The sequence below is a fragment of the Xyrauchen texanus genome, chromosome 30 (genome assembly GCF_025860055.1).
Source record: "Xyrauchen texanus isolate HMW12.3.18 chromosome 30, RBS_HiC_50CHRs, whole genome shotgun sequence".
Lineage (NCBI taxonomy): Eukaryota > Metazoa > Chordata > Actinopteri > Cypriniformes > Catostomidae > Xyrauchen > Xyrauchen texanus.
The window spans coordinates 27000347-27025214 of record NC_068305.1 but is presented as its reverse complement, the minus strand read 5'-3'; the positions used below and the strand labels follow the sequence as shown (position 1 = coordinate 27025214).

The following is a 24868-nucleotide window of genomic DNA, read 5'->3' as shown; positions in this document are numbered from 1 at the left end:
ACATGCCTCCATTAAATACAGTCTAAATACCATCCCACGACACATTATGCAGGTGAAAATGTTATGATGAACTTTGCAGCACTTAGCTTGTTCACAATGCAGGGCACCTTGCAGCTTGATCTGTCCGCTTTCACACCATACCTGCTAATTACATCACCTCCTCTACACTACAGCAGCCTGCTGGGCTCACCACGCCTTACCTTTGCAGCTGGTGTGTTCTCGAGTGTGTTGGGATAGCTCACAGCTCATCCAGTTTTACACACAGACAGGTGTATTTCACACACAGACGTGTGTACTCATGCACAGAAAGCTTGGAAATTCATGTTTGCCAAAGAAACATTTCAAAAGACTGTTGATAAGCTGTTAAGGTTCGGCTCTTCCAGCCACTGACAGTTCCAGTGCTTTGAGTCTTCCCTGCTGAAAACAGTTTGAACCAGCCTAATCTGGGTTGTAGGTCTTAGATCTCCCAAGCTAATCTGTTGGCTGGTTTCAAGGGGTGTTTGTGCTCTCAGAGGTCAGAGGACGTGCTCATTGTAGAATCTCCCAATTGCCATCTCATAACTTCAATAATTCAGACACAATGTGAACGCAGAAAAAAAAACAGCATGACTAATTCAGTGACACTAATGAAAGTAATATTCATGGGTTAAATCAAGTATAAATAGATCTAGCCAAGCAGCTAAACTATCTCAGCAGCAGCATGACTAGGCTGGGAGAGCAGCTAGACCAGCTTGGCCAGGCTGGGCTAACCAAGTTAAACCAGCTAAAACCAGTTTAACCCAGCTATGACCAGTAAACCATGGCTGGTTTACAACCAACTGAACCACTTACAAGCTTGATCTACAACCAAATCCATACGGCTGTCCAAAACACTCAACTAATTGGCCTTGCCAGGCTTGGTTCAGTGCACAGTCCAATGTATACGATTATTAATACCCCTAACTTTACCAGCTTGCTGCAGTGCTGGAATGTGATTAGTTATATGTTGCACTGGGCTCCGTCTCAAGCTTTGTCACAAGCGAATTCTAATCAGTGAGGCAAATCAGTGTGGATTGAGCCAAGATGGAGAGGAAACATGTTTTTAATCAGCATGCATCACCCATGCTCCGGTCTGTCTCATTCACAACACATTCAGAGACGGAGAAACCATGGAGCAATCAGCTAGACCTCCGCTGCGTCCTATCGAGAAGGATGTGCTTTAATTACCACCAGCCAAGACTCTTTCTCTCTCTTTCCTTCTCTCTTTCTATTCCTCCCTCTCTCTTTTCCTCTTTCTTTCTCCTCTCTAAAATTAATAATCACAATAATTGCAATAACAAGCCATTTTCATCTGGCTCCACTTCACCAAAGGATGACAAAAATTACTCATCTTGTTAAAAACCCATATCTACTGCACTGTAAATGTGGGATAAGGGAATATGATGTTGTTCCAAATGCTCTGCGCAGGCTGTGTACTGTAGGCACATTTGGCCCTAATGAATAATTAGCAGTTTGTTTTAGCTGAGTCACTGTGCTGGAGGGCCTGCACTCTAATGGAGGTGTTGCCTCACGTCTTCCATCACAGGACTGTCCCCAGTGAGCCAATTGCATAGCAGCCTGTGTGAGGCACGGCGGAGTGTGTGCGAACACTCGTGTGTTAAAAATAACAGCTCTCCCACTTTATGACTCATTCTCTGAGAACAATGTCCGAGACTCCCAAACAGTGTCTGGAAAGACACCCGAGAGCCCACTCCTTAATTTACTGACTGGTCATTCCTTACTGTCTAAGTGTGTGTATTGAAGATTATATAAAAAAATCCCGGGATCTTATTGGTATGGGCAAGTTGTGATGCACTGTGGAATGTTCAAGCCAGCCCTGTTATATGATGTTGTTATGTAACTTTTCACAGTGCTGGTCGACAATGACAAGTGAAGGTGAGAACGACAGATGGAACACAGATGCCACCAGTGTGTACATTATTTAGTCAGACTAGAGAACGGACCAACTGTGGCAGACTAGCAATACTGTTAATATCCGTAAAAAAATATAAAAGATAAATAGAAACCGGTGTTATCAATCCTGCATGTCATTTACCATGTACACAATATGAAGCGTGACTGATTATATACACATTAAAAAGCAATTAGGACAAACCAAAAAAACTTCACACCAGCCATACCCTTCTGTCATCTTTTGGAAATTCAAGAGTTTGCTTCTTCTGATGCCAAAGTAGCTATAAGAACCTCTTCAACTCTTTAGAATGCTTTGTATTCTATAACACACTCCTGCAACAACAAACCCCCAGCAACCCTCATCTATGTCTACAGACACAAAATAGACCCTCATCTCCTTTTGAGCACTCTACTGAACTCCATCCAGCTTTCTTTTTGGAACAACACATGAAGTAAAAAGAGTATGCAGAAACCAGATGATCTCTTAAGAGCTGAACTAATGTAATCACCTGAGATTAGTTATTAAGAAAAATGCCCCTGCTGCACAAACACACACAAAGGAATCATTTTCACATTCAAATAGAAAGATGATGAGGCCCCACCATTTACTTCTCCCACTCTTCCCTGAGTCTGCAAATGCAACAGGAAATAGTTCTCCATATGTGGCCCCAACACATGTTGTGAGATGCTCTCAATGATTGGAGTGAATCATTGCCATTATCAGATAGCCATGTGTACATTTGCGTTTTCACCACACAGGCTCAATAGCTTGCCTGTGTCACTGTCACTGTGCATATATGGTCAAATCAGGTCAGTTCTGATTTAGAGAATTTACAGTCTATGGGTATTTGGGTTTATGTACCAATGGTCATCGTTTTTTATGGCTGTTAGCTACTATGTGTACTTATGCCAAGAGTCTTACAATTTCCTAATAAAGTGATTAGATTCACTTGCAGGATTGAATTCAGTGATTCATGGACTTGTGGGTATGGCTGAAGGAGATATGGCTGGGAATGACTGACTCTGTATTTATGAGGGGAACACTTCTGTAACCTCCCCTCTCTTTTATTTGTATTTTATATTTTTCAATTTTCATTTTGTTTAGTTTTCATCCACACTATAAGTATTATAGTGTATTTAGTTTTTATTTGAATTTGAGTATTTAGGGCTGCCAAAGGTAATACATTAACAATTATTATTTGAATATGCTTAGCGGTATTCAAGTTTTTATTATTATCGCAGATTTTTCATGTTTAATGAATATATATGTATATATATCACATTGTATTGTTTTTTTCTTCTGGATAATCAATAAAAATGGGATTATATATTGAATAACCATATATTGAGCCCTGTCTTTCTGATGAGAGGTTAAACCGAGGTCCTGACTCACTGTGGTCATTAAAAAGCCCAGGACACTTCTTGTAAAGTTTATGGGTGTAACCCCAGTGTCCTGGCCAAATTCTCCCCATTGGCCCTTCTCAATCATGGCCTCCTAATAATCCCCATCCATTAATTGGCTCTATAACTCTACTCTCTCCTCTCCACCAATAGCTGGTGTGTGGTGATCATACAGGGGCACAAAAGCTGCCGTCGCATCAACCAGGTGGATGCTGCACACTGGCGGTGGTTGAGGAGATTCCCCCTATACCAGGGGTTGGGAACCTTTTTTCACTGAGGAGCCAATTTTTAAATTTTGGATGATGCATTTTTTAAAAAGAGCCATAAGTCAAACTAATAATTTATTATTTTAGGTTTTTCAATAAAATAAAACGTTTATTATGCACATAGACTACTCAAAAACACAAAAAGAAAAAATATGCATCAATATGTAATACATAGGTAACATAGGTAAAATGTTGTAATATGTAATGGAGTACACGTGTTTGTGCAGGTCTCCATAAAATTAATTCATGAAAAAGTTAACTTCCATTTTGGGCTGGGTGATAGGTAAAAAAATATTTGAAAGATAATTACGTTAAAAAATATCACAATTTCTGATTATGTCATTAACCCCCCCTGCCAAGGGTCAGTAAATATTTTTGCTTTATTGATTTTGCTTTAACTATGTAATAATTTATTGAAACACGATAAACAAAATACATTTCTAAATTCAAATTGCACGTTAAAAGAATTGAAAAAGCAATTTAAATAACGAAGTGATCAAAACATCTTATATATAACCACCTCCCCAAATCCAGACATTTACCGGCCCCATTTGCCATCACGCAAGTATCACAATAGGTGAAAAATGACTAATAGCTTTTCAAATTATGAACTAAAGACAATTATAAATGTAAAGATAATAAAAATAATAATAACAATCATAATAAATAAGTCTAATAAATTCCCATGTGTTACCAAAACAAATGGTACCAAATGTGTGTTCTTATCGAATGTGTTTGTAATGTGTTTTGTAATAAAGTTTATACTGCCTAAAGAAAATAAATAGAACTCAATTTTAGGTTCAAGGTGTCATAACGTTCAACGTTATAGTCATCGTTCATAGTTATTATTTGTCATTTTACCGCGTCGTTCATAGTTATATCCTTTGTCATTTTACCACGTTTCAGATTCTTCCGCTTTTTCTCCCGTTTCATCTGCGTGTATTTTACCGGTTGCTGCTGACACCTAACTAGAGTCTGTGTTTGTAGCTTTTAATCCTTAAACATCTGCCATTTTTAAGCACGCATCAGGTCTTCCCGTATTATTCTCTTATCGGGATTCAACTGCGTGCATATTCCACCTGCATTCGCGTTCTATTTTTATAGCGATTAAACTGCGTGCATTTTTTTCAGCGCGCACCCGTTTTTTCTCCTCTGCGGTACACAGATTATTGCATCGATTTCAAAGCACCGCTTATCAAGAACAACCACCACCAACAACAAACAATTTTGTGAGGGATTCAAATCAACCTCAAAACCCTCACCGCTCAGGAACAACGAACATTTTGCGGTAAGTCATGGCATCGGCTCATGTTATTTGTTCATGCATTGCATGTCACATGTTTACAATAGCCTCCTCCGTCAGCAGTGAGGGATTCACTTGTGATAAATGTAAGGAATTAGTCAGGCTGACGGAGAAGGTTAATGAGTTAGAGACTCGCATCCGAACGCTAGTAGAGGTCAGTGAGAAAGAGAAGCCGGTAGATACTGTTTCGGATGCGGGCAGTACAGAGAGCAAGACACACACTTTGGTTCCGGCTATAGAGCCCCTGCAGCAGGGCATTTGGGTGACGTCTCGGCGGCATACTCGTTCAGCAAAGAGACACCACTCTCCCGTTCCTGTTAGGGTTTCCAATAAATTCTCCCCACTCAGTGATACACCCACTGAGAATCATATTGAAAGAGCCCTTGTTATCGGTGATTCTATTGTAAGGAACGTGGAAATAGAGACTCCAGCCACTATTGTTAATTGCATTTCGGGGCCAGAGCGTCTGACATCAAATCAAATTTACAAGTGCTGGCTAATGCTAAACGTAGATTTTCTAAAATTGTTATCCATGTCGGCACTAACGATGTCCGGCTTCGCCAGTCGGAGATCACTAAAGATAATGTTAAAGAGGTGTGCAAATTTGCAAAAACGATGTCAGACACTGTAATATGCTCTGGTCCCTCCCTGCTCGACGTGGTGACGAGGTTTATAGTAGATTAGTGTCACTGAATGGCTGGATGTCTGAGTGGTGTCTGCAGAATAAAATAGGATTTATAGACAATTGGAAAAGTTTTTGGGGTAGACCTGACCTGCTAAAGAGAGACGGACTCCATCCCTCCAGGGAAGGTGCCGCTCTCCTCTCTAGTAATTTGGCTCATAGACTTAATGATATTAATTGACTAACTGGGGCCCAGGTCAGGAAGCAGACAAACTGGTTAATCCGAACATCTGCTAGCTGCCATGAGACGTCACACAGGTCACATAAACTACAACACATAGAGACAGTATCACCTAGATATCTCATAGAGACTGTGTCTGTTCCCCGAACTACCAAACACAATACCCTCACTAAATCATTTAGAAAAAATTTGATTAAGGTCAAACTTGAACAAAACAAACAAATTAAAAATAAACATCATATAAAAATAGGGCTACTAAACATTAGATCTCTTGCTACCAAAGCACTAATTGTCAATGAAATGATTACAGATCATAGATTGGATGCGCTCTGTTTGACTGAAACCTGGCTTAAACCGGATGAATATATTAGTTTAAATGAATCTACTCCCCCAGGTTATTGTTATAAACATGAGCCTCGTCTGAAGGGCCGAGGAGGAGGTGTTGCTACAATTTACAGTGAAGTTTTTGGTGTTACTCAGAGGACAGGATATAAATGTAAGTCTTTTGAACTAATAATGCTTAATGTGACACCGTCAAATACAAATATAAATAAAAAATCTCTGTCGTCCTTTACCCTTGCTACAGTGTATAGATCACCCGGGCCTTATTCAGATTTCCTTAGTGAATTTTCAAATTTTCTATCAGATCTTGTAGTTACTGTAGATAGAGCCTTAATTGTTGGTGACTTCAACATTCACATAGATAATGAAAATGATACATTGGGATTAGCATTTATCGATATTCTCAACTCTCTCGGAGTCAGACAAAATGTAACAGGACCAACTCATCGCCATAATCATACGCTAGATTTAATTCTTTCATATGGAGTTGATGTTGATAATATAGAAATTCTGCAGCAGAGCGATGACATCTCGGATCATTGCCTCGTCTCTTGTATGCTGCGATCAGCTACTGTTACTCAATCTACACCACGCTATCGTTTAGGTAGAACTATTCTTTCGACCACTAAAGATAGCTTCACTAATACTCTTCCAGATCTATCTCATATACTCAATAAACCGCAAAGCCCAGAAGAACTTGATGAAATAACAAAAAATTTAAATGCAGTCTTCTCTAGCACCCTTGATGTTGTCGCCCCACTTCGATTAAAAAAAATAAAAAAATAAGCCCTGCACCATGGTACAATGATCACACTCATGCTCTCAAGAGAGCAGCTCGGAAAATGGAGCGCATGTGGAAAAATACAAAATTAGAAGTATTTCAGGGTGCATGGAAGGATAGTGTCTGTAGCTACAAACACGCACTAAAAGCTGCCAGGTCAGCATATTTTAGTAAACTCATAGAAAATAACCACAACAATCCTAGATGTTTATTCAGTACTGTGGCTAAATTGGTTAGGAATAAAGCCTCAACCGAACCAGATATTACGTCACACCTCAAGAGTAATGACTTCATGAATTTCTTTACAGATAAAATTGAAATAATCAGAAATAAAATTGGAATTATGCAATCATCTGTCATAGCACCTCAGAAATCAGAGTCGACTAATTTCCCTCATGTGCATCTTCAATCCTTCGCTATCATAGGTCATGAAGAGCTAACAAAACTTATCGAAACATCAAAAGCCACAACTTGTTTGTTAGATCCAATACCAACTAAGCTCTTAAAAGAGGTATCTCCTGTAATATCAGAACCTCTTCTTAATATCATTAACTCCTCGCTATGCTTAGGACATGTCCCAAGAAACTTTAAAATGGCAATTATCAAACCGCTAATTAAGAAGCCACAACTTGATTCTGGAGAACTTGCTAATTATAGACCGATTTCAAATCTCCCGTTTATGTCAAAAATACTAGAAAGGGTAGTATCCTCCCAAATATGTTCATTTCTACAGAAAAATAGTATATATGAAGAATTTCAAGCTGGATTTAGGCCTCATCACAGTACAGAGACTGCACTTATCAGAGTTACAAATGACTTGCTCTTATCATCTGATCGCGGCAGCATTTCTCTTCTAGTGCTTTTAGATCTTAGTGCTGCATTCGACACGATAGATCACGACATTCTCTTGAATAGGCTGGAGAATTATGTTGGAATTTGTGGAGTGGCATTAGCATGGTTTAGGTCATATTTAGCAGACCGTTACCACTTTGTCTATGTAAATGAGGAATTGTCAAACCAAACAAAAGTAAAATATGGAGTGCCACAGGGATCAGTTTTAGGGCCTCTGCTTTTCTCCATGTATATGCTTCCCCTGGGAGATATTATCAGGAATCGTGGAATAAGTTTCCACTGCTATGCTGACGATACACAACTTTATATTTCTTCAAAACCTGATGAGATTTCACAATTATCAAAATTAACAGAGTGTATCAATGAAATAAAAGATTGGATGGCCAGAAATTTCCTTCTACTCAATTCTGACAAAACAGAGGTTCTAATTATTGGACCAAAAAGCTCTAAAAATAAGCCACTAAAATATAATTTGACTCTAGATGGATGTACCGTTACATCATCTTCAACAGCAAAGAACTTAGGTGTTATATTTGATACAAATCTGTCCTTTGAAAATCAAATTACAAATGTTTGTAGAACAGCATTCTTCCACCTAAGAAATATTGCTAAATTAAGGCACATGCTCTCGGTTGCTGATGCCGAAAAACTAATTCATGCGTTCATGACCTCAAGACTAGATTATTGTAATGCATTACTGGGAGGATGTCCAGCAAGATCAATAAATAAACTTCAATTGGTTCAAAATGCAGCAGCCAGAGTGCTGACGAGAACCAAGAAATATGATCATATTAGCCCCATTTTATCATCGCTACATTGGCTACCTGTTAAATTTCGTATTGATTTTAAAATTCTGTTATCTACGTACAAAGCTTTGAATGGTCTAGCTCCGCAGTACTTAAGTGATCTTCTAACACGCTATATTCCAACACGTTCATTAAGATCGCAAAATTCTGGCCTATTAATAGTTCCTAGAATATCAAAATCCACAAAAGGAGGAAGATCCTTTTCATATTTGGCTCCTAAACTATGGAATAATCTCCCAAACACTGTTCGAGATGCAGACACACTCTCTCAGTTTAAGTCTAGACTAAAGACTCATCTATTTAGCCAGGCATACACCTAATTTATCCCACACTTAGGCTGCTTTAGTTGAGTCTGCCGGAACTAGAAACATTGAGCATGATCTCAAACTCTGCAATAAATTGAATGGCATCTACGCTTACATCTTTTTATTTGTTTCCCTGTCTCAACCTCGGGACTCCTATCCTGAGGTCACCAGAACCGGCTGGATCCAGCACCATTCCTGCTTCATGTTGGACTCCACTGCTACATGTCGCTGAATGATGATGACTAAATGCGGTCGATTGATGGACTACGATCGTGAAATGGAATGCATAGACTAACTATTGCCCACAAAAGCCTTCGTCGGCCAATTGACAGGGACACTTGCATCTATGTGAACCTCTACAATTAATCTAGATGGACTTCAAAGACTTTGGTCATTAATCTTACAGTTCAAACACAATCGATTTTTACTCACTGACACCTTAACACTTAGTTTAATGATTTTAAAACATGATTTTACCTATACATAATTAATATTTACATTACATTCATAATGTTAGCCAGAGGGAACTGGCCCCCACAGTGAGTCTGGTTTCTCCCAAGGTTATTTTTCTCCATTAATCTACATCTTATGGAGTTTTGTGTTCCTTGCCACAGTCGCCTACGGCTTGCTCACTGGGGTTATTAACTCTTTCCCGCCAGCGTTTTAAAAAAAAAAAAGTTGCCAGCCACCGCCAGGGTTTTTGACGATTTTCGCAAAACTTTAATGGCCCGCAGAATATTTAATTCCATGAATATATGAAGATGCTATATATCAAAATAAAGATCTGAGCCTCTGCTTTTAGGCAAATAAAAAACGATTTTATTTTATCTTCATTTGTTATTTTTAATGCCATTAAGGCATTAAAGGTAGGCTTTGTCAAAAACAACATTTCGGACAAAAAGCTGAGAAAAAGGCATTTCTATCTACATTTTGAGCTACATTCTCAAAACTCCACTTACGTTTAAGACGATCGCAGTCTGTTTCTTTGATCAAAGAGTTGCGTACTCTTTCAAAACATGCGTGCGGGTCTTTCTTATCAGTATTCCACCTAAAACACGGATACCAGGAAAATTCCGTGTTTGGCGGAAGCTTTTTCATAAAACCCGGAAAATTCCGTGTTTGGAAGGGAAAGAGTTAATATAATTATCATTTAATTATTTTTAAACCATTAAAATCAAATTTTGTCTAAATTACACAATGATGATTAATCGACTTTATGGACGTTGCAGTTTTTGTCGTCTGTTAATGCTGATGTTCTGTGAAGCTGCTTTGAAACGATGTGTGTTGTGAAAGGCGCTATACAAATAAAATTGAATTGAATTGAATTGAATATTATTTTATGATTTAATCACTACCACTATTTTAAGTTTTTCTATAAAATAAAATAAAATGTTATTATGCCCATAGGCTACTCCAAAAATAAATAACAGAGTTGCGTTCACAATGCTTAAGAGCGAACTGCTCCGTGGAAATAAAGCGAAACTCACAGCTCCTTCTGAGATGATCAGAGATAATTTGCAGCATTCTCACAGATTACATTATTCTTACAAAAAGTTTTTATATGATGAAACATAGAAAAAGGAGTGATAACTCTTTTGTGTTCCATGACACAGGGTCCCCCTGCACTCCTTAGAACAAACAGCGTATCAGTCACGAGTAATGACGGCTTTTCTTTTGTCTTTTGTTTATATAATAAAAATATGATAAAGTTTCTTCAAGCACATTGTACAGGTTGCCCTCCTGTTGCGGGTAGATGAGCAAAATTACTTGCGCATGAAATACCCGCATTTGGACAAAGGAGCTCGCAAACTGGATTGAGCCTAGTTGCATTTGGCAGGTGCTATTTCACACCCTGGGCACTCATAAAAATAACAAACATTCGTAAAATCGATCATAGAAAATGCTCTTAACAGCTAAGATCAATAGTTTTTGGGAAACAAGGCCCAGAACTTTATGAAGTTCATTGCACTAGTGAATAGCAGAGCTCACTGCGCACGCGTATCAAATCAGACGTGTATCGGCGGCTTTTCTTCATCTGTATCTTCAAAATGTTATCACACATGTTTAATCAAACACACGTCTTTGTGTCTAATTTCTTGTAATACAGTATATCACTCTGAGAAGTCTTACAGGTCACCCTCCACAGTGGCTGACACATCAGCAAAATTACCCACAACTGAGCATGAAAAGGTTTGCGTGATATGAGCGTGAAACGATCATCTGTGTTGCGCAACTGCTTTTGGGTCCTTGAATAACGTATAACGTGCGAGTAAGGGCAACCGGTGGACTTTCTGGTGCCCTCCTAGGATGAATTAACAAACATGCGTTACGTTCTTGCGTTCAAAACACTCGAAGGAGCGCCGAGACGTCGCATTCTAAAACCGGTTTTAGTATGGCCTTATCAATGATTAACTCTTCTGCTACAGGAATGTAAAGCATTTTAATTTTCTGAATATATATATATATATATATATATATATATATATATATATATATATATATATAATTTTAAAATGTTTAAAGATAACTATGTATAATTATATATGTGTGTGTGTATATGTAACAGGGTAAAAGGGAAAGGAGGGGGTGAGAACCAGCTTGACAATATAAATTAAAATGTTATGATTTCCTTAAAGCAAAAGTCATACAACACAAACGCATACAGGGCAGCTGCCTGTTGCTCTCTCTCTGCTGAAGTGCCGACTCCGGCCACCTTTATCACTCTCATAGTCTTGATTAGCCTGATTATGGGCCGGGCGTGCATCATCACGGCCCGGCCCCGCGCTCCTCCTTGCCACACTCCTACCTCCTTTGTTTCAGGCAGTGGAGCCCCCAGGGAGCCCACCGGCCCTTCCAGAACCGCCTGCCGGCAGGTATTCTCTGCCTTCTCAGATATGTGAGGGAGACAAGGGGAGGGGAAAAAAAAAAGAAAGGGAAAGGACAACACGGAGCGACAGCGTGAGAGAGAGAGAGGATAGAGAGAAAACAAACTTACTCGCAGGTTCTCTGATATGTGTGCTTTAGCCTGATCCTCAGTCACTCCTCCACCCTCTAGCGGACAACAGCTGCTCCTCCCCAGGCGGACCGGAGCCAGTCTGGCGGACTTCGCCATTTGGAGGCTCCTGCTACTCTTGACGATCCACCCACAACTTTCCATGCGCCCCATTGAGAGCAAGAACCACTAATCATGACAACGATGAGGTTAGCCCATGTGACTCTACCCTCCCTAGCAACCAAGCCAATTTGGTTGCTTAGGAGACCTGGCTGGAGTCACTCAGCACACCCTGGATTTGAACTTGCGGCTCCAAGGGTGATAGTCAGCGTCAATACTCGCTGAGCTACCCAGGCCCCTTCAATATGAAGTTATTAATAAAAGTATTTGTTAAAATTGTATATATAAATCAATTTATTATTAATACAATTCTGAATAAATAATTGCCCCACAAGTATTTTAGTTCATTTTCTAACTGTAGGCTGTTTGCAGTTGCTAGGTGGCATTGGAACGTGGCACATTAATACAGGTTGGTGTGTGTTTATATTCATTAATTCATCCAATCAGAATTCAGGGTCGGAACTATAACTTTTATAAAATGTATTTTAGCTTATTTTAGCTTCAGTGTTTTCAGTTCCCCTTCTGTCGCTCTCTCCACGTTGTGTCAGAGAAGCGACACTAGGGGTCTCTCTTGAGTGCCGATATTCACCTCTGGACTATGAAAAAAGGCCAATGAGAGTTGGCAACCAGTATTTGCATGTCCCGCCCCCGGACATACGGGTATTTAAGCGGCGCAAATACGGGAGTTCATTCAGAAAATTTCTTCGGAGCCGATGGTCGTGCATGAACTCTGCTGCGAGTTACACACCAAGTTCCTGGTTAATCCTCTGATGCTCTGCATGCTGTTGGATCTGACGGCGCATAACAGCGGCTTTCTCCTTCGTGCACGGCTGTGCATTCTTGCCCCTGGGCGCTTCGACAGCGCAGACAACTCGAAAGAGTTATTCTAAAAGAGTAATTTCACTCTAAAGAGCAAAACACAGTGGCGTTGAACGTCCTTCTCAGGACGCGTCTTTTTAAAGACGATATTTCCGCCCCTGTGTAGTTTCTGGATGTGGTTGATGTCTCCCCACCTCTGACGGTCATAAAAACGGCCTTGCATTCCTGGGTTGCGACCTGCCGCCACCTTCGGGTCTCCGCCCAGTCTGAGCCTGACGCAAGAAGGTCCGCTATGCTTCCCCGGGCTTAATTGGTTCCGCGGGCATATGCGCCGCTCACAGCCGCGCCCCCCCCCTGGATTCCTTCCCGGACGTGCATGACGAGCTGAGCAAGCCCAGCTTCCTCGCTCCTCTGCTCTCGCTACCCTCGGTGGTAGAACGGTCCCAGACCGCTCCCCCCTGCACGCCATGGCCCCCTCCTGCAAGTCCACCGGGCCAGGGCACTTCAAAATCTGCACTTGGGTAGTCCTGTTCTTGACGTGCTGCAGGAACTGCACTCGAACAGGCGATGGCCACTCCGTGGTCCAGAAACGCAACGATGGACAGGCAGTACGGGAGGCAGACAAAGCACGCTTTCTCAAACGCCCCCATCTCCCAGCTCCGTCCATTCGGCGACACCACTTGACGACTTCGCCCAGCAGTCCTCAGTGGTGAAGAAACAGACGAAGGCTATTTTCAAGCAAAATAAGCATCCTGCCCTGCCGCAAACCTGCCGCCAGGGGCCATGCCCTGTCTGCTAGCCGAGGGCGTCCTCCTGCGGCTTTCAAGAAAGAAAGAAAGTGGTGCTCTGCCTCAACTAACAAGTGAGTGGGCCCAGCTCTCAGCCCCAGCGTTGAGCCCCCCGCAGAAGTTGGATGCCCATAGTCTCACGGACCCCCTTGAGGACCCAGAAGGCTCCCAGGCGCTCCTGAGATGACAGACCCAGAGACCGAGACGTTAGCTCCGGAGTTGGTAAGACCAAAAAACTCGTCCCCTTGGTGCCCCTAGCACGGAGCTTAGAGGCGTGGCTTTCACTGCCCAACCCGTCACGCTGGCTGCACCGGACCATTCGACTCGGTTACGCAATTCAGTTTGCCAGGTCTCCGCCCCCCTTCGTGGGCGTACATTTTTATGCAGTACACGGCCAACATGCCCATTCCCTGCGCGAAGAAATCGCCTCCCTTCTATTAAAGGTCGCGATAGAGCCTGTCCCTCCAACCGAAACGAAGAAGGGTGTCTACAGCCCTTACTTTGTTGTACCCAAGAAAGGCGGCGGCTTACGACCTGCGAGTTTTCAATCGGACCTTGTCCAAACTCCCGTTCAAAATGCTCACCCAGAAACAAATTCTATCTGGCATCCGGCATCTAGATTGGTTCGCAGCGGTAGACCTGAAGGACGCGTACTTCCACGTCTCAATTTGCCCTCGACATCGACCCTTCCTACGGTTTGCGTTTGACGGCCAGGCGTATCAGTACATAGTCCTCCCCTTCAGCCTGTCTCTGTCCCCTCGCGTCTTCACGAAAGTCGCAGAGGCAGCTCTTGCCCCGCTCCGAGTAGCCGGCATATGCATACTCAATTACCTTGACGACTGGCTCATATTGGCTCACTCTCGAGAGTTACTATGCGCACACAGAGACCAGGTTCTCAGGCACCTCAGCCGTTTGGGGCTTCAGGTCAACCGGGAAAAGAGCAAGCTCTCCCCTGTCCAGAGCATCTCTTTTCTCGGTCTGGAGTTAGACTCTGTCTCAGTGACAGCACGTCTCTCCAACGAGCGTGCTCAGTCAGTGCTGAAATGCCTCGCTTCCTTCAAGCCAGGCGCCGTGGTCCCGCTAAAACGTTTCCAACAGCTCCTGGGGCATATGGCATCCTCTGCGGCGGCCGCGCTGCTGGGGTTGATGCATATGAGACCACTTCAGCACTGGCTCCGGACTCGAGTCCCGAGACGAGCATGGCGCCGCAGCACGCACAACGTAAAAGTTACTTCTGCCTGCCGCTAAACCTTCAAACCCTGGACAGACCTCTGCTTTCTAAGGGCAGGTGTACCCTTGCAGCAGGTGTCCCGACGCGTTCTGGTCACAACCGACGCTTCCAAATTGGGTTGGGGCGCCGTGTGCAATGGGCACGCAGCCGCAGGCCGGTGGAACCGAGGCCCGCTGCGCTGGCACATCAACTGCCTAGAGCTGCTGGCTGTTTGTCTGGCCCTGCAGAAGTTTCTCCCATTAACTCGGAACAAACACGTCCTAGTCAGGACAGACAGCACCACGGTCCTGGCCTACATAAACCGCCATGGCGGAGTACGCTCCCCCCACATGTCACAGATCGCCCGTCATCTCCTCCTTTAGAGTCAGCAGCGACTGGAGTCACTGCGCGCCACTCACATCCCCGGCAACCTCAATGTGATAGCGGACGTGCTGTCAAGACAAAGCTTGCCTGGCGGGGAGTGGAGGCTCCACCCCCAGTCGGTCCAGCTGATTTGGGACCGGTTCGGCAAGGCTCAGGTAGACCTGTTTGCCTCCCAAGAAACCTCCCACTGCCCGCTCTGGTATGCCCAGACTTGGGGTAGATGCGCTGGCACACAGCTGGCCCACGGGGCTGCGCAAGTACGCATTTCCCCCAGTGAGCCTTCTTGCACAGGTGCTATGCAAGGTCAGGGAGGACGAGGAGCAAGTCACTCTGGTAGCCCCCTACTAGGCCTACCCGGACTTGGTTTTCGGACCTCACACTCCTCACGACAGCCCCTCCCTGGTGAATTCCCCTGAGGAAGGACCTTCTTTCTCAGGGACGGGACACGCTCTGGAACCCGCACCCAGACCTCTGGAACCTCCACGTCTGGCCCCAGCCAAGCCAGAGCCCCCTCTACCAGGCATCTTTACGCCCTAAAGTGGCGTCTGTTCGCGGACTGGTGTTCTTCCCGAGCCGAAGACCCGCAGAAGTGCGCAGTTAGGTCAGTGCTCGTGTTTCTTCAGGAGAGGCTGGAGAGGAGGCTGTCCCCCTCCACCCTCAAGGTGTATGTCGCCGCTATCGCGGCCCACCATGACACGGTAGACAGAAAGTCTCTTGGTAAGCACGACTTAATCGTCAGGTTCCTAAAAGGTGCCCGGAGGATAGCTCCCTCCCGGCCTAACCTGTTCCCCTCCTGGGATCTCTCGGTCATCCTTACGGGACTCCAGAGACCCCCCTTCGAGCCGCTTGACTCAGTTGGACTCAGGGCCCTCTCTCTCGAGACCGCCCTGCTGATCACGCTCGCTTCCATCAAGAGGGTCGGGGACCTGCATGCATTCTCTGTTAGCGACGCTTGCCTGGAGTTCAGTCCGGCAGACACTTTCGTGATCCTAAGACCGCGACCGGGCTATGTGCCCAAGGTTCCTACCACACCCTTCAGGGATCAGGTAGTGAACCTGCAAGCGCTGCCCCGGGAGGAGGCAGATCCAGCCCTTTCACTGCTGTGTCCAGTACGTGCCTTACGTATCTACCTGGACCGCACACAGAGCACTAGACGCTCTGAGCAGCTCTTCGTCTGCTTTGGGGACAGCAGAAAGGGAATGCTGTCTCCAAGCAGAGACTACGCCCACTGGGTTGTCGACACCATTTCCCTGGCTTATCACACCCAGGCCGTGCCCCCCTTTGCGGGTCCGAGCCCACTCCACCAGGAGTGTTAGCGTCCTCATGGGCACTGGCTAGGGGCACTGCCCTAGCAGACATTTGTAGAGCAGCGGGCTGGGCAACACCTAACACTTTCGCGAGATTCTACAATCTCCGAGTTGGGTCAGTATCGTCCCGTGTTCTCTCAGGTACCGAGCCCGTAGAACTCGGTGGCACGCTCACGATCTGACCGGGTGAATCGCTTGCACCTAGCGCCCTTCCCCCTAACCAGGGGAAACAGTGCGCCTTCATTCCCAGGAGATCTCAGGTTTGGGACACTGGTTGATTCCTCCCTAGCCCTCGTGGGTTGCAGTTCAGTGGAGGAACTCGTTGACCCAAGCCACTGCGGGTACCGCAAGCTACCCTGCACTGGTGTAGGTGCTCCACAGGTAAGGCCTCCTTCGGACTCCCCCTGTGTGTAACGCCTCGGTTCTGTCCCCTCTGGCGAGTGGACTCCCGAGCTTCCCTTAGGCAGTCACAGCTGCCTCGGTTGCCGTGCTGTATATTCCCCCCTCTATAGGCCGGATCCACCACCGCACCGACTATTCCACATAGGCCCTAAGTCAGGCCTCTGATGGTTTTGCCACTTAAACTTGCCTCCCCTCTCGGGAAGGCGTGGCCTCCGCAGGGTCTTCTCCGCCCTGAATAAGGGCTAAGACCCCCTTCCCTCAATGCGTGTAAGGGCCCCGGCCTAAGTTGCTCTATGCGAGAAACATAGAGAGAAAAGAGGCCCGACCAGGCTTGGCCCGTTACGATAAGGAATCCTGATGGCTTAAATGGGGCATTGGGGAAGGGTACGTGCAGCCTGATACAGTTGGTCGTCCTGCACGTAAGAATACCTGCTCGCTCCTGTATCAGCAGTTCACGTACACGGCTCAGCGCGTGGCGCTTTTATAAGTGGACCCCTAGTGTCGCTTCTCTGACACAACGTGGAGAGAGCGACAGAAGGGGAACGTCTAGGTTACATATGTAACCTCCGTTCCCCGATGGAGGGAACGAGACGTTGTGTCTCCCCTGCCACGTCGCTGAGCCGAGCCACTGTTGTGGCCGGACCATTTCCGGCTCCTCAGAAAAATCCTGAATGAACTCCTGTATTTGCGCCGCTTAAATACCCGTATGTCCGGGGGCGGGACATGCAAATACTGGTTGCCAACTCTCATTGGCCTTTTTTCATAGTCCAGAGGTGAATATCGGCGCTCGAGAGACCCCTAGTGTCGCTTCTCTGACACAACGTCTCGTTCCCTCCATCGGGGAACGGAGGTTACATGCGTAACCTAGACGTTATGTTAGTTTTAATTTAAAATTCAGTAAATGAAATGTTTTCACATATATTTTTTTTGTATTAGTTTTGATTAACGATAACATCATATATTATAATGTGCCATTTAAAAGTGGTATGGTCCTAATTTAGCTTGCCACACTGCTGGGCTGCAGATGTTGACTTGGGGTGAGAGGTAAGGCTGGATTTGTTTACACTGCATGCCTGCTGATCCTGCATCCTGGGATCTAACCTGGGCTGCCCCTGAATGTTTTATTCACTCTCACACAAACCTCTCATATTCTGTCTCTTTTTCATGATTTCAGTCTTTCTTTCCTTCTTTTCTTTTTTCTCACTCTCCCCCTCTCTCTCTCCACTCAACTAGGTCACAGCAGATCTAATGTAGATCAGGGCTTCCCATGGAAATGGCAACAGTGTTGTCTAAGAGTTTGTTGCCTTTGTATGCAATGAGTTCCATTTGTGTAGAGTGACAGTTGTCCAGAGAACTGAGAAATCACTACACTCTCCCATGACCCACGTCTATAAAATATCTCACCTGTATGGGTCATGAAATTGCTAACTTAAATCTAGTCTCTCTGAATGCCTAAATTTATCCTAGTGTCTCTCCTTCAAGAAAATACATTTGGCATTGTTATAAAATATTAGCATTTTTCAGACAATTTACTAGTAAATATGTGGCTTTGATTTCTAATCACTGAGTAAAAGACATTTCTCAATGCAGAGGCACCATTAAAAATTATTGTTTTCAAGCAGTCAATAGAGTGACACATTGCCATTCACCGCAGCAGTCTGCCAAGGATACGGGGTGATGCAAAATCTTCTGTTTTCTGTTTTGTTTTTGTCTTTTGTCTCTGTGAATGTAGGTGCTAGAAAATATTCAAAACATTAAGCCCAGTGTGCTGTATGAACAAGATGTCATCATCAAGTTATGTCATAATTTTCACAAACAACACACTACAGAGTGGATACCTTTGCCATGCAGTATACCAACCACAAATTTCCTTGATTCAGCCAAAAAATTCCCAAATAAATATTCATATATTTGTGGAAAAAGGCTATTGAGTCATTGTTGTTTTTTCAGTCTTAATGAGCATGGTGTTATCATTCAATGACCCGCTGGGTGTGTATGTATGTGTGCGCATATGCTCATCAGCCAATAAAGGCCTGTCTCTCTACCTGACAACATTCCAGTAGCCCCACATGATTCAGCAAAATTCAGCTCCATTAATACCATCAGAGCTACTTACCATCCATGTAAACTTCTCAAGCAGTCATTTGAGACTGAGCAAACAGTAGATTGTGGTGGTGAAGTTGTCTGCCTCCAACTTATGCTAAATCATGAATCTATTAATGCTATATTAACGCTAGCTCCAAGAAGCCCAGTGTCTCACTCATGCTTGAGGAAACATCTGCTGGAAACAGAAGGGAATAGGGTGGGAAATTGTCAGATTTACATAAGTTTGATAGGTAGGTTGGAAGGGGAAAATCTCACTCACAACACTAGTTGTGTCTCAAATGATGTGATTTACACTATGTACTTACACAATTTACTATGTACTTACTATGTAAAATTATTCATTTTCATGAGATACGGTAAAATCAAATTCAATTAAATTCAATTTCAAATGCATCCTATTGTTTAGTGTTGCTGTTAGTATTAGCATGTTAGCAAACCTGAGTCAAAGTTCGAAAAAAGTGCCCAAAAAAGGTTCACATTTGTAATGTGCCGTTCTCTACAAAAGCTGTAGTTGCCAGTTTGCCACATCCGCTATCTTGACAGATTTTGGTCTTATAAACCTTCCCTTTTCGACTACATAGTGAAAGTTGTGACTGTTGGGTGAATAAAGTGTCCAACATTCAACACTTGTTCTCTTTTCAGTTGAACAAGTACATCATCCGGGTACTCAGAGTACACCAGGTCTCCTTCCATGTTTCAGTGTGAACACATTACTCACCCCTTTTTGTACTACAAATATATGTAGGAAAATGCAGAAGTTTGAAAATCTTAATGCTGTTAGTGGCCTGGTAAAATACAATAGTATAAAAATGTGTAATACATTCTAAGCAGGCGACAAACACAGACCGCTCACAGTCTGTTCACTGCATTTTGCACACAAAACAAGAAAGTTATTTTTCGATCTGGCAAGCTCTAATCTGATTGGCTGACTTTACAGACGAGGGCAGTAGCATCCAATAATGTAATAACTACCATTAATGTAATACATTCTCCATTCATAATGTAATAAAAGTCAATAATGTAATAACTTACCAATAATGCAATACATTTTCTGAACCAATAACGTAATAACTTTTTGCCCCAAAATGTAATAAGTTCTAAAATTATTGGCTGGCTATAACACTATTGGCTGGGTTAATAAAAAAAAAAATTTTTTTTTTTACATTATTGGCAGTTATCACAGTAGTTATTACATTATTTGGCTGCTGCAAGGGCTTTTATCAGTCTGCCTAAAAAAAGTTGTGCTTAAAAGGTACTGGGTAGATACAATAAGCTCTTTTAAGGAAGACATAGATGTAGGCTAGTGGCATCAAATCTTTGAAAGGTGTTGTTGGACACACTTAGTAGCAAGTAAATTATCCAGATATCCACAAGCAAAATGTACATCCTGATTTGTTTTCTGAGTTATGTTGGTAAAATACTCAGTATTTCTGAACAGGCAGAAAGAGTCTGTTTTCGGAGTGTTTTTTGTGCAACCATTCATAGAGAGACTCCTGTATCATTATTTGAATTATTTTGTTCATGATGGCCTATTATCATGGTACAATCTATTTCAGATTAACCCACCTCTAAATGTCATGCAAGTAAAACAAAAATCAAACAAACTGGTGGGTAGCTTTACATGTCGATCATACAGTCTTGTGTCTAAATGAGTGAGTTCTTGGTCAGAGTAAGCTGCAATACAGACCAGAAGTCATGCCGTTTTGTCTAAAGTCTGGCTGTGCAGGACCAGCATTGCTATGACATTATTTGCATTAGTATAACTAGAATGCCATTCCTGCATGGACATCTCTGCCAATTCTTTAGCACAACGAGCAGTACAATTAGTATTTAAATATCACTAGTATAACCTTTTTTTAAAATTTGCTTCTTAAAACATACCGTATATAAAAAGCTAGTGACATATGGATGAAACAATACAACAAGGCATAAATAAGTGACACCATTGTGTTGTACATGTACATTGAGTATAATCCACATAAATTAAATCTATCCAATTTAGATTTTTTCCCCCAAGCTGCCTTCACCATCGATGCTATTTTTATCTGAGCCATTGCCACACATCAGACAGAGTGGTGAGTGTTTGTGTGTGTTTGTGGTGTATGTGGGAATGGTAAGTGGTGTTGGGGGCTGGCGACTTATTAAACCAGTAAGATTGTGAAATGGGCAAGGTTTCACTCTCTTTCCCTCTCTTTTTCTCACCGTCTTTCTCTTCCTCAGCATGTTCTCATATAAATGGCTCACCGAGGCAACGAAACCCTCTGGGGTCATGGTGCTTCTAGCCAGACAAATCATATCTTCTCCTGTGGACCCATTCTCCCGCTCAAACCTAGGATTATACTCAGTTTGGTCAGGTTCTGATGCTAAAAGTGGTACTTAGCAGAAAATCACACAAGGCCTTTTCAAACAAGAATTTCTTAATTCTCATTTCATAACCCCTAAATTGAAGTTTAGTGTTCCAAAATCTAGAAGAGGTACAATAGAACCCTAAGGTTCTTTACTAAAAAAAAAAACAAACAAACAAAAAACCCTATGCTGAAAAGTGTCTTTATAAAAACAAAGAACATTAGTCCAAAAAGGTTGTTTAAAATGTAAATAATTAAATAATTAAATAATTTATATAAATAATACTTCAGGTTCTTAAAAATAATATGTTGTGGTCATTTCTTTTAGTGATTTCTATTGATATGGACCATTTAATTCACAAGAAATTTTTTGAAATAAAAACCGTTGCCAATTTGGTTCTTGGTACATGATGTCAAGATGGTCAAATCAGAGCTTTCATAGAATTCTGAGTTTACAATTTGTAGTTCTGCGAAGACTTTACCATATTTTACAAGTCGGAATCCCATAATTACAGTAATTCTGACATGATGTAATTGCACTAAAAGAACCCTTGAAGGTTATATATAGAATAATTTCTTCTAAGAAATGTTAGCCAGTTAGTTCCCAAACCAAACCAGCAAGGTAAAGGAAAGCCAATAAGAAGAGAAAGACAAAAGTCATAACCGCAAATCAACATGACAACATCGTCAACGTCACATAATTTATGTGGTTAAGCGAATGTTGCTATGGCAAGATTCAACTTAATTCAACATGCATTGTTACCCATAAGAGTAATGACATCATATGCAGGATTCATAAGTGTGAGTATGACAGCTCACTCTTGAACTCCTGCTGAGATGTTTCAGAGACACCTCACTGCTGATCCAGGGCCAGTACCCTCTGCCTAAATCCCTCCTGAGCTATTATTTTGAAGAGATGTGGCTGTTTTCAGATCAACAGCAAAGGGCAACATTAACAACTCCGTCAGTCAACAATATCACCCCTCATTGCATAAACATGTGTTCAGACAGTTGTACATATGAATAATGCACAAAATCTTCTCCAAAACTAAACTCCATCAGTGATGCAGACATGCACTGGCTTCTACCATTGTATGTGAGATTTGCACAGCAGATAATCCATGTGAGATGTTTTTTTATTTATTAATTTCAGAAATAAATTTTATTTCTTACAACTATAATAATAATTGTTATTATTATTCAAAAATATAGTTAAGAACTTTTTAAATCATAAAAATAATTCAATCTCCATGCTGAAGGTTCAATGCATACAATATCACATTGCTCTGTGACGTGTTACTGGTTGACATTATATAACACCTCTGTCTATTATTTTCACACCTATGGCTGCATTTTCAGTGGTGGTTTAATGAGCCTCTGTTGTACATGCAGCAACTCTTCTCTTTGTTCCACAGGTACAACTGCAAAAGCTCCATCTATAAAACCCAGCCGCAACTCTAATTCAACTTCAAATCGCTCAACTTTAAGTTACACAGTCATTTTCCTGGAGTGAAAATGATCTGTTAGAGCTGTTAGGTCTGTTCTTTTGCCCAAAATGCCCAAATGACCTTAAAAGAAGAACGTTCAAAATTGTGATTCGTTTTAAAGTCCTACCTAAGAATTTACTGTCAGGCTTTGGTGCAAAATCAATGTTATAGTCCCTAATTATAGAGTGTCATGCATATACAGTATGTAGTTGGGAATGACCACTAGTCTGTCAGATAGCTAGCATTGCGGTTGGAAAGCAAAGAAGAAGCAGAGCTCACTTTTGTCAGACAGATACTCTGCAGCCCTGTGTGTTGGAATGCAAAAGTGATGTATTCATGGAGGCAAAATAGTGCCCAAAACATCTTTCTCTCTTACACAGACACGCACAGGTAAGCATGCACACTCGCAGTTTGCAAATGAACATAGATTATGATGCCACATCATTCCAGCATGGCAAAACAAGAAGACCAAGAAGTAAACAAAGTGAAACCTACTGAAATGGCGACACTGTCTTTCTCTCTCCCACTCTCCACACACACCGTGGTCTGATAGTCTGCAGCCGTTTCTCTTTAAAACGCTTTTCTGTCTCTTAATGCACACTCTTTCACTTCTCTCCTCTGTTCTCTTGAGCTTTCTTTGTCTGAGCTCTTCGTATTCCGCCAGCAGTTGGAGAGATGGAGGGAGAGAGAGTGGAACTGCAGCTGCTCTGAAGAAGCAGTAGAAAGAGCGGCAGAGAGAGAGAGAACGAGAGAGAGAGAGAGAGGAAGGGAGGGAGAGACACAGACAGACAGGGAGGAGGGGAGTGAAAGAGATAGAGTGGAGTGAGGAGCTGTGAGCAGCATGTGTGAGGTGGTATGGAGAGAAGTGTGTGAGCCAGTCTCCAGAAGCGGCGCGACACTGCAGCAACAGCAAGTGTGGAGCATGCAGAGCCAGACTTACCCACCTCACTTCACCACTGACAGACAGCACGAACCCTCAGTTTAGAAGACAAGCAGGGTACTGGGCCAAAAAAAAAAGGTTGACAGAATTGCATGACAAAATAAACAGCTCAAAGCACATAACTATGCTTAGGTTTTCACTTTGCCTGAAGCTAGTGAACAAAGGGCAGTCTGGGAATATATAACCTTAATCAGACTCTCTCTCATTTTAATTCAGCGGTAGACAGTCTGTTTCTAGTCTTTCCCTGCTCTGCTCTCCCCATAGACTATAGAGTCTACAAAGCCATATGAGTGCTGTAGCATGTGCAGCAGCTGTGTGTGTGTGTGGGTGTCTGTATTTGATATAGAACATGAATTATGTGCCAGTAAAAGTGCCTCATTGAAAATTAAGCAAATACTGAGGTATAAAATGGCCATGGCTGCTTTAAATCCCTGCTGGCAATAGCTTGATTTCCAAATCTCAAGCACGATTTCAGTACAATAGTACAATGGCTTTAGCTATTTCCTGTTTTTAATCAAACACCAGACAGGGCAATTCAAAATAGCTCAAGCCCAAAAGCCTGTGCTAAACTAGACTTACTGTATATTGAAGTTGCAATTTACTAGTAAGCACCGATAAAAAATGTGTGCGCAAACACCTATATCCGATCATTTGAAGAACATCTGCCGATGCTGATTGCGGTGGTTCTGCTTTTTATTTTAACAGTATCTTGCTTCAATTTTAATTTAATATATGAATATATTATTCTTATTCTTCTTATTAATAGTATTATTACTGACTTCTACAATTTCAAAATACAAAAGTAATATATTTGAGTTGTGCACCTTTAACTTTAAAAACCTAGCACTTTTATTTTGACGATCCTAACAATCCAGGAAGTCCTGTAAGTATCTGTTTGTGGGCTACTTCACAGTAGTTTAATTCACTTCTTATTAAAATTCTGGTCAAATGCTTCTCTGGTGCTCATGTATATCTAAGATTTTGTTCGTGAGAAGCGCTCACATATGAAAATAGCCGTGACCGCCTCACCAGCCTGCACATTACGTTTGCGTGTCAACAGAGCAGCGGCATTCACTAACACTCTGCGCATGCATACTACCTGTGTAGGTTTACTTAT

General features: G+C 42.6%; 1 protein-coding gene across 3 annotated transcripts in view; it reads right to left on the bottom strand.

Annotated features, from left to right (window-relative positions):
* Window positions 1-23498, bottom strand: part of LOC127624258 (myelin transcription factor 1-like protein) — a 100978-nt gene extending 77480 nt beyond the window's left edge. For all 3 annotated transcript variants that reach the window (XM_052098994.1, XM_052098997.1, XM_052098996.1), the window contains exon 1: window positions 23307-23498. The gene's annotated coding sequence lies outside the window, so the exon portion shown is untranslated. The remainder of the gene's footprint in view (window positions 1-23306) is intronic.
* Between the last annotated feature and the right edge of the window lie 1370 nt (window positions 23499-24868).